Source organism: Oncorhynchus nerka, linkage group LG17, assembly GCF_034236695.1.
Source record: "Oncorhynchus nerka isolate Pitt River linkage group LG17, Oner_Uvic_2.0, whole genome shotgun sequence".
In the NCBI taxonomy this organism is placed as follows: Eukaryota; Metazoa; Chordata; class Actinopteri; order Salmoniformes; family Salmonidae; genus Oncorhynchus; species Oncorhynchus nerka.
The window spans coordinates 6,640,468-6,655,467 of NC_088412.1; the positions used below are offsets into that span (position 1 = coordinate 6,640,468).

At 43.7% G+C, this 15,000-nt stretch overlaps 1 protein-coding gene and 2 pseudogenes across 1 annotated transcript in view; 1 reads left to right on the plus strand and 2 right to left on the minus strand.

Moving 5' to 3' along the window:
• Nucleotides 1-1,586, minus strand: part of LOC135561386 (tripartite motif-containing protein 16-like) — an 8,233-nt pseudogene extending 6,647 nt beyond the window's left edge.
• The window catches only part of LOC135561380 (E3 ubiquitin/ISG15 ligase TRIM25-like), a 426,185-nt gene that overhangs the window by 356,118 nt on the left and 55,067 nt on the right, over nucleotides 1-15,000 (plus strand). The window lies entirely within an intron of this gene.
• LOC135561389 (tripartite motif-containing protein 16-like) overlaps nucleotides 13,369-15,000 on the minus strand; it is a 41,740-nt pseudogene continuing 40,108 nt past the window's right edge.

Genomic DNA, 15,000 nt, shown 5'->3' on the forward strand with positions numbered 1-15,000 from the left:
CCTACTAACTTCTAATAGACCCTCCCCCATCCCCCAAATCCCTTCCAAGTGTAATGTTTACTGTTCAATTCTGATTGTTTATTTCACTTTTGTTTATTGTCTATTTCACTTGCTTTGGCAATGTAAACATATATTTCCATGCCAATAAAGCCCTATGAATTTAATTCAATTGAGAGAGAGACAGTTCCATTTTAATGTATAGGGGACATGAGTCAGTCATGGTTACTGTGATGGTTATGTGATGAGGCAGCCTAGTCAGTTACATGAACCAGTCTATTCTCTGAAAGGGGTCCAGACAGCCTGATCCCAACAGTGGGGTCAGTGGGATTGAATAGGGGCCCCTCTCTCTCTCTGACTGGAGGAGAGAAGTGAAATTGTGTCTCCTCTGGTCAACAATACTCACCTTGAAAGACTCCACAGCCTGTTGGAGCTCCTTCAGCTCCTTCTCTCTCTCCTGGAATCTCTGCTGGACCTTCTGCTGACTCATCCCCAGCTGCCTCTGTGGAGAATCACTCTTCAATGAGCTATCAAGCTTTATTAGTCCAGTAGATCAATAGTATAGTAATGTGACATAGGACCCATAGAGAGGAAGGTCGACAATCCTGAGGAAGTCCCTTTACAATATTATATTATGTTGCTATGTGAATTATAGTTTTTATGGTAGGCCTTCATGTATCAAGGGGTTGAGACTGAACTTTGGACTCAAAAAAGGCCATTCAGAATGATAATAGTGTTTGACTTTAGAAAATGGTGATACATTTGGAGAATCTGGGTTAACATATCTATATACTCAAGGTTTGTGTTCATATTTGTGGATCCATTTCATATTGTATATAATGTAATGATCTCATATTCAAACAGATTTAGTTCCTACTGTATCTTTAATTCTTTGTTTATCAGACAGCCACCAACAAGTTGTTCTGGTCTTACCTGTTTCTCAGTCCTCTCTGCTGCAGCTGACACTGTATCATGGCCTTTATGTTCATCCATTGTACACAGATAACAGATACACTGCTGATCGGTACGACAGTAAACCTCCAGCAGTTTGTCATGATGAGAGCAGATCTTCTCCTGTAGTTGTGCCGTGGCTTTGACCAGCTTGTGCTTCTTCAAAGCAGGAGATTCATAGTGAAGTTGGAGGTGAGTCTCACAGTAAGAGGCCAGACACACCAGACAGGACATGAGGGCTTTCTGCTTTCTGGTCCCAGTGCAGACATCACACACCACATCTCCAGGTCCAGCATAGCACAGAGCAGGAGGGGAGCAGCCTGGAGTCCTGTCTTCCTCAGTTTCTCCACCAGCTCAGCCAACATGTTATTTTTCCTCAGATTAGGCCTTGGAGTGAAGGTCTCTCTGCACTGAGGACAGCTATAGACCCCTTTCAGAACATCCTGATCCCAGCAGCCCTCAATACAGCTCCTACAGTAACTGTGTCCACAGGGAATAGTGACCGGCTCCTTCAGTAGATCCAGACAGACAGAACAACAGAACTGGTCCTGGTCCAGCAGAACTCCCTGTTGAGCCATTTGGACGGTTGTTCACTGTCACACAGACAGACGACACAGAGACTCAGATCAGTTTTGTTTCCTCAGAAAATAGTTTGTGGGAGGGGAGGGACTTCCTGGGGGAGGGGTTAGAGGGAGAGAATGAGATAAGGAGGAGAGAGGTAGAAGTCTACTGGGAGGGGGAGGGACTTCCTGGGGAGGGGTTAGAGGGAGAGAACGAGATAAGGAGGAGAGAGGTAGAAGTCTACTGGGAAGGGGAGGGACTTCCTGGGGGAGGGGTTAGAGGGAGAGAACGAGATAAGGAGGAGAGAGGTAGAAGTCTACTGAATACTGTATGTATTGACTGATCATTGAGAATGAGGTACTACTTTACATTACAGTGTGGTTATTACTGACAGGTCTAGGGTCAGGGTTAGAGGTACTACATTCAGCAGTAACCCTAGAATGGAACACTTTACATTACAGTGTGGTTATTACTGACAGGTCTAGGTCTAGCAGTAACCCTAGAATCAGGGTTATTACTGACAGGTCTAGGGTCAGGGTTAGAGGTACTACATTCAGCAGTAACCCTAGAATGGAACACTTTACATTACAGTGTGGTTATTACTGACAGGTCTAGGGTCAGGGTTAGAGGTACATTACAGTGTGGTTATTATTCAGTCAGTAAGCCCTAGAATGGAACACTTTACATTACAGTGTGGTTATTACTGACAGGTCTAGGGTCAGGGTTAGAGGTACTACATTCAGCAGTAACCCTAGAATGGAACACTTTACATTACAGTGTAGGTTATTACTGACAGGTCTAGGGTCAGGGTTAGAGGTACTACATTCAGCAGTAACCCTAGAATGGAACACTTTACATTACAGTGTGGTTATTACTGACAGGTCTAGGGTCAGGGTTAGAGGTACTACATTCAGCAGTAACCCTAGACATATCTAGAACTAAAAAAGAGAAGACGTTTTAAAGTCAGAGTTCTTTGTGTCTCTTCTTAGTCATACAGATCCCCCACATCTTATAGGTGGACGGGGTTATGAACATATACAATACATTATTTCTGAAACCAGATGAAATTAAACTGTCTTTCAGCAAGAAAAGCTTCTCTATTAATCCTAACCATGGCTGGGTGTCTTCAGAGACTGAGAGGTAGAGATACACACTGTCAAGATGACAGGTATCCTAGTGGTTTAGAGACTGAGAGGTATAGAGACACACTGTCAAGGTGACAGGTATCCTAGTGGTTTAGAGACTGAGAGGTATAGAGACACACTGTCAAGGTGACAGGTATCCTAGTGGTTTAGAGACTGAGAGGTATAGAGACACACTGTCAAGGTGACAGGTATCCTAGTGGTTTAGAGACTGAGAGGTATAGAGACACTGTCAAGGTGACAGGTATCCTAGTGGTTTAGAGACTGAGAGGTATAGAGACACACTGTCAAGGTGACAGGTATCCTAGTGGTTTAGAGACTGAGAGGTATAGAGACACACTGTCAAGGTGACAGGTATCCTAGTGGTTTAGAGACTGAGAGGTATAGAGACACACTGTCAAGGTGACAGGTATCCTAGTGGTTTAGAGACTGAGAGGTATAGAGACACACTGTCAAGGTGACAGGTATCCTAGTGGTTTAGAGACTGAGAGGTATAGAGACACACTGTCAAGGTGACAGGTATCCTAGTGGTTTAGAGACTGAGAGGTATAGAGACACACTGTCAAGGTGACAGGTATCCTAGTGGTTTAGAGACTGAGAGGTATAGAGACACACTGTCAAGGTGACAGGTATCCTAGTGGTTTAGAGACTGAGAGGTATAGAGACACACTGCCAAGGTGACAGGTATCCTAGTGGTTTAGAGACTGAGAGGTATAGAGACACACTGTCAAGGTGACAGGTATCCTAGTGGTTTAGAGACTGAGAGGTAGAGACACACTGTCAAGGTGACAGGTATCCTAGTGGTTTAGAGACTGAGAGGTATAGAGACACACTGTCAAGGTGACGGGTATCCTAGTGGTTTAGAGACTGAGAGGTATAGAGACACACTGTCAAGGTGACAGGTATCCTAGTGGTTTAGAGACTGAGAGGTATAGAGACAAACTGTCAAGGTGACAGGTATCCTAGTGGTTTAGAGACTGAGAGGTATAGAGACACACTGTCAAGGTGACAGGTATCCTAGTGGTTTAGATACACACTGTCAAGGTGACAGGTATCCTAGTGGTTTAGAGACTGAGAGGTACAGAGACACACTGTCAAGGTGACAGGTATCCTAGTGGTTTAGAGACTGAGAGGTAGAGAGACACACTGTCAAGGTGACAGGTATCCTAGTGGTTTAGAGACAGAGGTTTAGAGACACACTGTAAAGGTGACAGGTATCCTAGTGGTTTAGAGACTGAGAGGTTTAGAGACACACTGCCAAGGTGACAGGTATCCTAGTGGTTTAGAGACTGAGAGGTATAGAGACACACTGTCAAGGTGACAGGTATCCTAGTGGTTTAGAGACTGAGAGGTATAGAGACACACTGTCAAGGTGACAGGTATCCTAGTGGTTTAGAGACTGAGAGGTACAGAGACACACTGTCAAGGTGACAGGTATCCTAGTGGTTTAGAGACTGAGAGGTATAGAGACACACTGTCAAGGTGACAGGTATCCTAGTGGTTTAGAGCATAGAGACAGTAACTGAAAGGTCGCTGGTTTGAATCCCTGAGCTGACTAGGTGAAACCTCTGTCTATGTTCCCTTGTGGTTTAGAGCATAGAGACAGTAACTGAAAGGTTGCTGGTTTGAATCCCTGAGCTGACTAGGTGAAACCTCTGTCTATGTTCCCTTGTGGTTTAGGGACAGTAACTGAAAGGTCGCTGGTTTGAATCCCTGAGTAGACTAGGTGAAACCTCTGTCTATGTACCCTTGTGGTTTAGGGACAGTAACTGAAAGGTTGCTGGTTTGAATCCCTGAGCAGACTAGGTGAAACCTCTATGTTCCCTTGAACAAGACACTTAACCATAATTGTTCCTGCAAGTTGTTCTGGATAAGAACTTCTGCTAAATGACTAAAAAGTCCAAACCTCTGGCTGTGGTTTCATGTCAAAACCCTTATTCTATTCTAGTCATGATATAATATTGTATTATATTATAAGAGTCTCCACTCAGTATGGTGTTAATGATGACTGTGTGTTGTGTACATTGATTGAATGGTTAGGACTCTCTCTCTGTATTCACAGTTTAAATCCCAAGAGACCAGGAGACCTAAAGGAAGCATTCAACACTGCATCCCTTCATCCAGTCATAGTAAACTGTCCGTCCGTCCGTCCGTCCGTCCGTCCGTCCGTCCGTCCCTGCCTGCCTGCCTGCCTGCCTGCCTGTCTGCCTGCCTGCCTGCCTGCCTGCCTGCCTGCCTGTCTGTCTGTCTGCCTGCCTGCCTGCCTGCCTGCCTGCCTGCCTGCCTGTCTGTCTGTCTGTCTGTCTGTCTGTCTGCCTGCCTGCCTGCCTGTCTGTCTGCCTGCCTGCCTGCCTGTCTGTCTGTCTGTCTGTCTGTCTGTCTGTCTGTCTGCCTGCCTGCCTGCCTGTCTGTCTGTCTGTCTGTCTGTCGACACAGCCAACTTCTCTGCTGTGGTTGTTGTTGCTGCTATCAGTGTTAAGGTCAAGGTACAAAGTGATTGACCTCCCTCTGAGCCATATACAGAGTTCAACCCCTCTAAACATGTCATCTTTTATATCCTATATTGTATATTGCTCTGATGTCACTGTCCTTAAACAACTTGTTGTATCTTAGGCTATGCCGGATTAAGTGATATGACATGATAGCATTGTTAGAGGAAATTATGGTTGAAATGACTAATTATGTATACATTCCAATCAGAAACTGACTAGTCCAAATGCTGTAATGTACTGTACATGTGAGTTTTCTCTCTTGCTCCCTTTCCCAATTGTATATAATGTAGTCAGGAGTTTAGTAACAATGAAGGTCTGTTCCTTAGTTCATTCAGTTGTACAAATCTCCAGGTGGTGGGAACGGCCCATCTCCAGACTGTATAGAATGTTGATTTATACTGACTGGCCTTGACTTCGTTCTGATAACGCGAAGGCTCGAGAGCTAGAGGGCCTCTACTTGTGAAATAGAACGTTTGGAAGACGCTGACGTCATTTTCAGTTTATAACCTGTGGAAATATGTGTATGTGGGGAGTACTCTCTTGTAATAAACGCTGTTACCTTGGCTTTTAAGACTGGTCTCAATCTACTTCATGCATAATTAATGAACTTACAAATCATTAATGAATTAGAATTGAGTGGGAATTTGGTTTTGGCTACAAAACATACAGGAATTTAGAAATTCCACTAACAAGCATGCTATTCTATAAAATTATTATACCTCATTGAGCTAATCATGTAAATGTATTTAACTAGAAATACAGTATCTTTTGCATTCTAAATTCCCGCCCATTTGGAAAAGGAAAATGCAATAAATATTTACTCTGAGCTGCGCTTCGGTAGGTTGGTGGTAGATGGAAGACCGTGTTGCCCAACCGAGTCCTGTGTCCTTTGAAGAATGTCTCTGCTGGTAAATTGGATACGTTGTAGTAACGTCTTTGTGTGGTAGACGGGACACTCTGTCTGTTCTTTCCTAGCCCACATTTGCAGCTGCTGTTGCTAACTCAACGGCTAGGCGGTATCACTTCTGTAGTGAATAAGAGTTCAAAGTTCATACCATTCTGACATCGTCATCCTAATGTACCCGGAACAGGAGGTTACATTTTCCTTTATATAGTGGAGGGAGAAGGGTGTGTTTTTATAGATTTTACCTCTCTTCAAAGGGGCTTGATTGAGCAGAGCAGTAACCTTATGAAAACCCAAAACTCTCATTTGGAGGCTAAAATTACGTTTCATTTTTTCACCAATAATTTTATATTCAAATATTTAAATTGAACAACAATTCCAAGTGAATCCGATAACTCTGATGTGTAGACTTTCCACTGTAGAGTTTCTGTCATCGTCTCATTGATGAGAATGTCTCAGATGACAACCGAACTGACATCATATTCATTAAGTACCACCGCATATGTTCCATTGGTCGGATTACCAGAATATAGTTCATTTCCCCCCAACTTCTGATGTTCCCAGATTCTCTGTTAACCAAGGGATTTTCAAATGTCACATCAGTAGGGTGGAGAGAGGATAAAGGGGGGAGAGGTATTTATGACTGTCATAAACCTACCCCAGGTCAACATCATGACCGTACGCAAGTATAAACACTATGGGACCATGCAGCCGTCATACCGCTCAGGAAGGAGACGCATTCTGTCTCCTAGAGATGAACTCACTTTGGTGCGAAAAGTGCAAATCAATCCCAGAACAACAGCAAAGGACCTTGTGAAGATACTGGAGGAAACAGGTACAAAAGTATCTATATCCACAGTGAAACGAGTCATATATCGTCATAACCTGAAAGGCCGCTCAGCAAGGAAGAAGCCACTGCTCCAAAACCACCATAAAAAGCCAGACTATGGTTTGTAACTGCACATGGGGACAAAGATCGTACTTTTTTGAGAAATTTGGGAGAAATGTCCTCTGATCTGATGAAACAAAAATAGAACTGCTTGGCCATAATGACCATTGTTATGTTTGGAGGAAAAAGGGGGAGGCTTGCAAGCTGAAGATCACCATCCCAACCGTGAAGAACAGGGATGGCAGCATTATGTTATGTGGGTGCTTTGCTGCTGGAGGGACTGGTGCACTTCACAAAATAGATGGCATCATGAGGGAGGAAAATGATGTGGATATCTTGAAGCAACATCTCAAGACATCAGTCAGGAAGTTAAAGCTTGGTCGCAAATGGACAATGACCCCAAGCATACTTCCAAAGTTGTGGCAAAATGGCTTAAGGACCACAAAGTCAAGGTATTGGAGTGGCCATCACAAAGCCCTGACATCAATCCTATAGAAAATTTGTGGGCAGAACTGAAAAAGCGTGTGCGAGCAAGGAGGCCTACAAACCTGACTCAGTTACACCAGCTCTGTCAGGAGGAATGGGACAAAATTCACCCAACTTATTGTGGGTAGCTTGTGGAAGGCTACCTGAAACGTTTGACCCAAGTTAAACAATTTAACCTGTTAAGACTCTAGGGGCAGTATTTCATTTTTGGATAAAAAGACGTGCCCGTTTTAAGCGCAATATTTTGTCACGAAAAGATGCTCGAATATGCTTGGAATTGATAGTTTTGGAAAGAAGACAGTCTTACGTTTCCAGAAATGCAAAGATTTTCACTGTGAGTCCCTTAGAACAAATGCTTCGGGCAAAACCAAGATGTATGACCGACCAGGAAATGCACAGGATTTCTGAGGCTACGTTTTCCATGATCGCCTTATATGGCTGTGAATGCGACAGGAATGAACAGACTCTTTCTCTTGTTTCCCCAAGGTCTTTGCAGCATTGTGACGTATTTGTAGGGATATCATTGGAAGATTGACCATAAGGGACTACATTTACCAGGTGTCCCGCTTGGTGTCTGCGTGGCAATCGGTGCGCAAAAGTCAGGTCCCGGTATTTTTCCATTCAAATCTCAGAACAAACCAGGCTACAAGGACGGTGCTTTCAATGGAGAGAAATATGACAAACCACCTTCAGGATTGATTCAAACAACGTTTTCCATGTTTCAGTCGATATTATGGAGTTAATTCGGGAAAAAGTTCGACATGTAGGTGACTGAATTTTCGGTTAGTTTCGGTAGCCATATGCATAGTAACAAAAGGTAACGATGTGTCCTACACAAGAATCTTTCAGGAAAAACTGGACATCTGCTATGTAACTGAGAGTCTCCTCATTGAAACATCTGAAGTTCTTCAAAGGTAAATTATTTTATTTGATTCCTTGGCTGGTTTTTGTGAATATGTTGCGTGCTAAATGCTAACGCTAAGCTAGCTATCACCACTCTTACACAAATTAGTGATTTTCTCTGGTTCTAAAGCATATTTTGAAAATCTGAGACGACAGGATTGTTAAGAAAAGGATAAGCTTGAGAACAGGCATATTTATTTCATTTCATTTGCGATTTTTAGAAATCGCTAACGTTGCGTTATGCTAATGAGCTTGAGGCTGTAGTTACGCTACCGCATACGGGTTTGGTCGGACTATGAGGTTAAAGGCAATGCTACCAAATACTAATTGAGTGTATGTAAACTTCTGACCCACTGGGAATGTGATGAAAGAAATATAAACTAAAATAAATAATTCTCTCTACTTATTCTGACATTTCACATTCTTAAAATAAAGTGGTGATCCTCTCTGACAAATAATTTATGATTAAACGTCAAGAATTGATTCTGTGGAGTTGAGTCAGTGTGTTGGCAGCAGCCACTCAATGTTAGTGGTGGCTATTTAACACTCTGATGGCCTTGAGATAGAAGCTGTTTTTTAGTCTCTCCCAGCTTTGATGCAACTGTCGGTACCTCGCCTTCTGGATGGCAGCAGAGTGAACAGGCCGTGGCTCAGGTCCTTCCTGATCTTTTTGGCCTCCCAGTGACATTAGGTGTCATGGAGGGCAGGTAGTTTGCCCCCGGTGATGCGTTGTGCAGACCGCAGCACCCTCTGGAGAGCCTTGCGGATGCTGGCGGTACAGTTGACGTACCAGGCGGTGATACAGCACTAAAGGATGCTCTCAATGTTGCATCTTATGAAGTTAGTGAGGGTCTAAGGAGCCAAACATCAGCTGACGACCCCAAAGACAAACAAACGGACACAGAACACGGTAATGACATTTATGACTCATAAATCACCAGGTGTGATTTTACTTTTGACAGATGAAACCCTACATCAACAACTAATGCCTCTTATAGAGGAGGTGAGCATTTCACATATTAAGCTATGGAATAAACAGTACATATTAAATAATTAAGTCCAGTACAACCATTACCTCTCTCCTCTTTCACATCCCTCTATCATCACTCCATGGGGGAGTACAACCATTACCTCTCTCCTCTTTCACATCCCTCTATCATCACTCCATGGGGGAGTACAACCATTACCTCTCTCCTCTTTCACATCCCTCTATCATCACTCCATGGGGAGTACAACCATTACCTCTCTCCTCTTTCACATCCCTCTATCATCACTCCATGGGGAGTACAACCATTACCTCTCTCCTCTTTCACATCCCTCTATCATCACTCCATGGGGAGTACAACCATTACCTCTCTCCTCTTTCACATCCCTCTATCATCACTCCATGGGGAGTACAACCATTACTCTCTCCTCTTTCACATCCCCTATCTTGAGTACAACCATCTCCTCTTTCACATCCCTCTATCATCACACTCCATGGGGAGTACAACCATTACCTCTCTCCTCTTTCACATCCCTCTATCATCACTCCATGGGGGAGTACAACCATTACCTCTCTCCTCTTTCACATCCCTCTATCATCACTCCATGGGGGAGTACAACCATTACCTCTCTCCTCTTTCACATCCCTCTATCATCACTCCATGGGGGAGTACAACCATTACCTCTCTCCTCTTTCACATCCCTCTATCATCACTCCATGGGGAGTACAACCATTACCTCTCTCCTCTTTACTATCTCTCTACAACCCTCTTTCTTTCACATCCCTCTATCATCACTCCATGGGGAGTACAACCATTACCTCTCTCCTCTTTCACATCCCTCTATCATCACTCCATGGGGGGTAAAGTACACACCATTACCTCTCTCCTCTTTCACATCCCTCTATCATCACTCCATGGGGAGTACAACCATTACCTCTCTCCTCTTTACAACCACATCCCTCTATCATCACTCCATGGGGAGTACAACCATCTATACCTCTCTACCTCCTCTTTCACATCCCTCTATCATCACTCACTCCATGGGGAGTACAACCATTACCTCTCTCCTCTTTCACATCCCTCTATCACTCACTCCACCTCTCTCCTCTTTCACATCCCTCTACAACCATTACCTCTCTCCTCTTTCACATCCCTCTATCATCACTCCATGGGGGAGTACAACCATTACCTCTCTTTCCTCCCTTTCATCACTCCATATCTCCTCTCACATCCCTCTATCATCACTCCATGGGGGAGTACAACCATTACCTCTCTCCTCTTTCACATCCCTCCTCTATCATCACTCCATGGGGAGTACAACCATTATCCCTCTATCTCTCCTCTTTCACATCCCTCTATCATCACTCCATTACCTCTCTCCTCTTTCAGTATCAACCATTACCTCTCTCCTCTTTCACATCCCTCTATCATCACTCCATGGGGAGTACAACCATTACCTCTCTCCTCTTTCACATCCCTCTATCATCACTCCATGGGGAGTACAACCATTACCTCTCTCCTCTTTCACATCCCTCTATCATCACTCCATGGGGAGTACAACCATTACCTCTCTCCTCTTTCACATCCCTCTATCATCACTCCATGGGGAGTACAACCATACCTCTCTCCTCTTTCACATCCCTCTATCATCCTCATGGGGAGTCTCTCTCTCCTCTTTCACATCCCTCTATCATCACTCCATGGGGAGTACAACCATTACCTCTCTCCTCTTTCATCTCTTTCACATCCCTCTATCATCACTCCATGGGGAGTACAACCATTACCTCTCTCCTCTTTCACATCCCTCTATCATCACTCCATGGGGAGTACAACCATTACCTCTCTCCTCTTTCACATCCCTCTATCATCACTCCATGGGGGAGTACAACCATTACCTCTCTCCTCTTTCACATCCCTCTATCATCACTCCATGGGGAGTACAACCATTACCTCTCTCCTCTTTCACATCCCTCTATCATCACTCCATGGGGAGTACAACCATTACCTCTCTCCTCTTTCACATCCCTCTATCATCTCCATGGGGAGTACAACCATTACCTCTCTCCTCTTTCACATCCCTCTATCATCACTCCATGGGGGAGACCCATAATCTCTCTCTTTCACATCCTATCTCACTCCATGGTGGTACAACATTCCTTCTCTTTACATCCTCTATCACAAATGTAAAAGCATTGGATTCCTCTTTCACATCCCTCTATCATCACTCCATGGGGAGTACAACCATTGAGTCCTACATCCCTCTATCAAACTCCCAGTCATTTCCTCTTTCACAATCATCACTCCATGGGGAAGTGGACAAGTTCACATCCCTCTATCAACTCCAGGAGAGATGGAATCCCTCTATCATCACTCCATGGGAGTAGAACCATTATCACATCCCTCTATCATCACTGTGGGGAGATGAAGGAACATGGGCAAACATTACCTCTCTCCTCTTTCACATCCCTCTATCCCTCCAAGTACAGATACCTCTCTCCTCTTTCACATCTATCAACCATAGTAAAGATCATCACTATGGACTTTATCCCTCATCATCACTCCAGGTACTGTACCTCTCTCCTCTTTCAGAACCACTCCAGTAAAGACCAGTATGGACTATCAATACAGGTACTGTATTTAGAACCATAGTAAAGACCACTATGGTCAATCCCTCTACTGTATGTACAACCATACCTCTCTCCTCTTTAAAGACCAGTATGGACTATCAATACTCCAGGTACCTCTCTCCTCTGTATCTAGAACCATAGTAAATCCCTCTACCAGTATGGACTATCAATACAGGTACTGTATGTAGAACCATAGTAAAGACCAGTATGGACTATCAATACAGATACTGTATGTAGAACCATAGTAAAGACCAGTATGGACTATCAATACAGGTACTGTATGTAGAACCATAGTAAAGACCAGTATGGACTATCAATACAGGTACTGTATGTAGAACCATAGTAAAGACCAGTATGGACTATCAATACAGGTACTGTATGTAGAACCATAGTAAAGACCAGTATGGACTATCAATACAGGTACTGTATGTAGAACCATAGTAAAGACCAGTATGGACTATCAATACAGAAGTGACCATTTATGGACTATGAGTGCCCAGTTCAATGAGAGGAAGTCTTAACAGAACTGGGGGATGACAGACAGGAAGTGGGGGGTGGAGATCTAATATATTTCTGTGCCAAACACTAAAGCATGATATTGTAATAAATCTACACCCTATTCCCTACGTAGAACACTACTTTAGACCTGGTCAGAAGCACCGTAGTGCACTACGTAGGGAATAGGGAACCATTTGGAACAGAGACAGTAATTCCCTGAACATCTTCCTCTTCCTCATCTGGTTTCTTCAACAGCCCTTCACTCCTCCCCTCTTCCTCCCCTCCTCCCTTTTCATTCTATTCTATCAGCCACACCACTAGCTCACCTCCACACAATACATTTACAAGTTAAAGACACACCTTGGAATAAATAACAAAGGAAAACTATTACGAGATGAAGTTGAGTGTTTTTATTATTTCCCATCACCATAAATCATATTTAATCACTGAACAGTAGCAGACCTAACTTCATCTGTTCCTGACTCTGGATAGTGGATTAAAAGACCATCAATCTCCAATGATATTAAAGTACTATTCTGAACATTACTGATATACTGAGTGGCAAGTCAAGATATCTGCTGGTTTTATTGTTTGGTCAACAGCACCACCTGCTGGACAGGTTTAATGTTGCTGGACTGAGCAGTATGGGAGGATGAAAGATGACACATTTAGGGCCGGTTTCCTGGACATCTACATTGAACATACTGTTTAGTCCAGGACTAGGATTCATCTGTGTCTGGGAAACCAGACCATATAGTTTAGTAGAAAGTAAGTGATACCAGCTTGTAGTGGGCTGACTAGTCCTGAATTGTCCTTTAGTTCCTGGACCATTTTCCATGCAGCTCCAGGTGACAGAGAACACATCAATTAGGACCGAGCCAACAAGCTGATCAATGATACTGAGGAGAATTACATAGAGACAGAGAACCAACTGAGAAAACATATCAATGGTTCTGAATGACAACCAATATACATCAACACCAGACATCATGATTCATGGAAATGGACAAGATTAAAACATTGGATTGAATTTTAATTAATAACTAATCAGTTTACAGTTTAACCAGCTCAGCAGAACCAGAGACAAAACCCAGGATAGAGGGGCTGAGTGAATGTGGTCTGGACTCTGTGGAGGAGGGTCATTGTGTCAGAGACACTGTAGAAGGACAGAGTACCTGCCTTGTGATCCAGGTACACTCCTACTCTGGAGGACTGAGGGCCTGATACTTTAGTCACAACATTATTGTGTCTGAACCAATAACCATCACTATAGCACTCTAAACTCCAGGACTTGTTATTGAATCCAAATCCACCATCTGTCTCTGTTCTGCTGATGTCTTTATATGAGACTGCTGTATCAACACCACCAGTCCACTCCACCTCCCAGTAACAGCGTCCAGACAGACCCTCTCTACACAGAACCTGGTAGTAGTTGGTGAATCTGTCTGGATGGTCAGGATATGGTTGGACTTGGTCTGTACGTGTCACCTTTCTGTTCCCTTCAGACAGAGAGAGGTCTGTGTGTGCTGTGTTTGGGTCCAGTGTGAGCTGACAGGAATCTGGGAGAAGAGCAGAGACCAATGAGGGGAGTCAGAACAATAAGTTAAGTCAGATACTGTATCTACCCTGTCTTTGATTAGAGCCCAGCAGAGATCAAATCAGAGAAATATGAGAGTCAGATAGATACCCAGTCTTTGATTAGATCTACTATTGCTATATATTTCTAGAGGGATTGTTAGGAGTGTCAGTAAAAAGAGACTGTTAGTTACTTCACAATAAAGAAACTCACATTGTAACAACTGTTCTCTGGTCTTGGGCTCTGGAGGCAGTACAACATCCACTATATTCACTACAGACACACAAACACATTGACAGAGAGGGAATGTTATCATCAGACCATATTCCACATGTATATGACTAGTAGGGAACTTTCAATGGTCTAAAGTTGATGTTCTTATTGTTTTCAACACACCTGTAGTGGAGATCTTGGTCCATTCTCCTTTAAGGAAGTCTTCTAGTTTCTCTCTCAGTTCAGACACAGTCTTACTCACATCTCCAAAGTACTGAAGAGGACGGACAACGATGCTGGGTAAGTCTGAAGATACACTGATACTGGAGAGAGACTGATAACTCTGGAGAGAGAGAGAGAGAGAGAGAGACTGATACCTCTGGAGAGAGAGAGAGAGAGACTGATAACTCTGGAGAGAGAGAGAGAGAGAGACTGATAACTCTGGAGAGAGAGAGAGAGAGACTGATAACTCTGGAGAGAGAGAGAGAGAGACTGATAACTCTGAGAGAGAGAGAGAGAGACTGATAACTCTGGAGAGAGAGAGACTGATAACTCTGAGAGAGAGAGACTGATAACTCTGGAGAGAGAACCTCTGGAGAGAGACTGATAACTCTGGAGAGACTGATAACTCTGGAGGAGAGAGAGAGAGAGAGAGACTGATAACTCTGGAGAGAGAGAGACTGATAACTCTGGAGAGAGAGAGACTGATAACTCTGAGAGAGAGAGAGACTGATAACTCTGGAGAGAGAGAGACTGATAACTCTGGAGAGAGAGA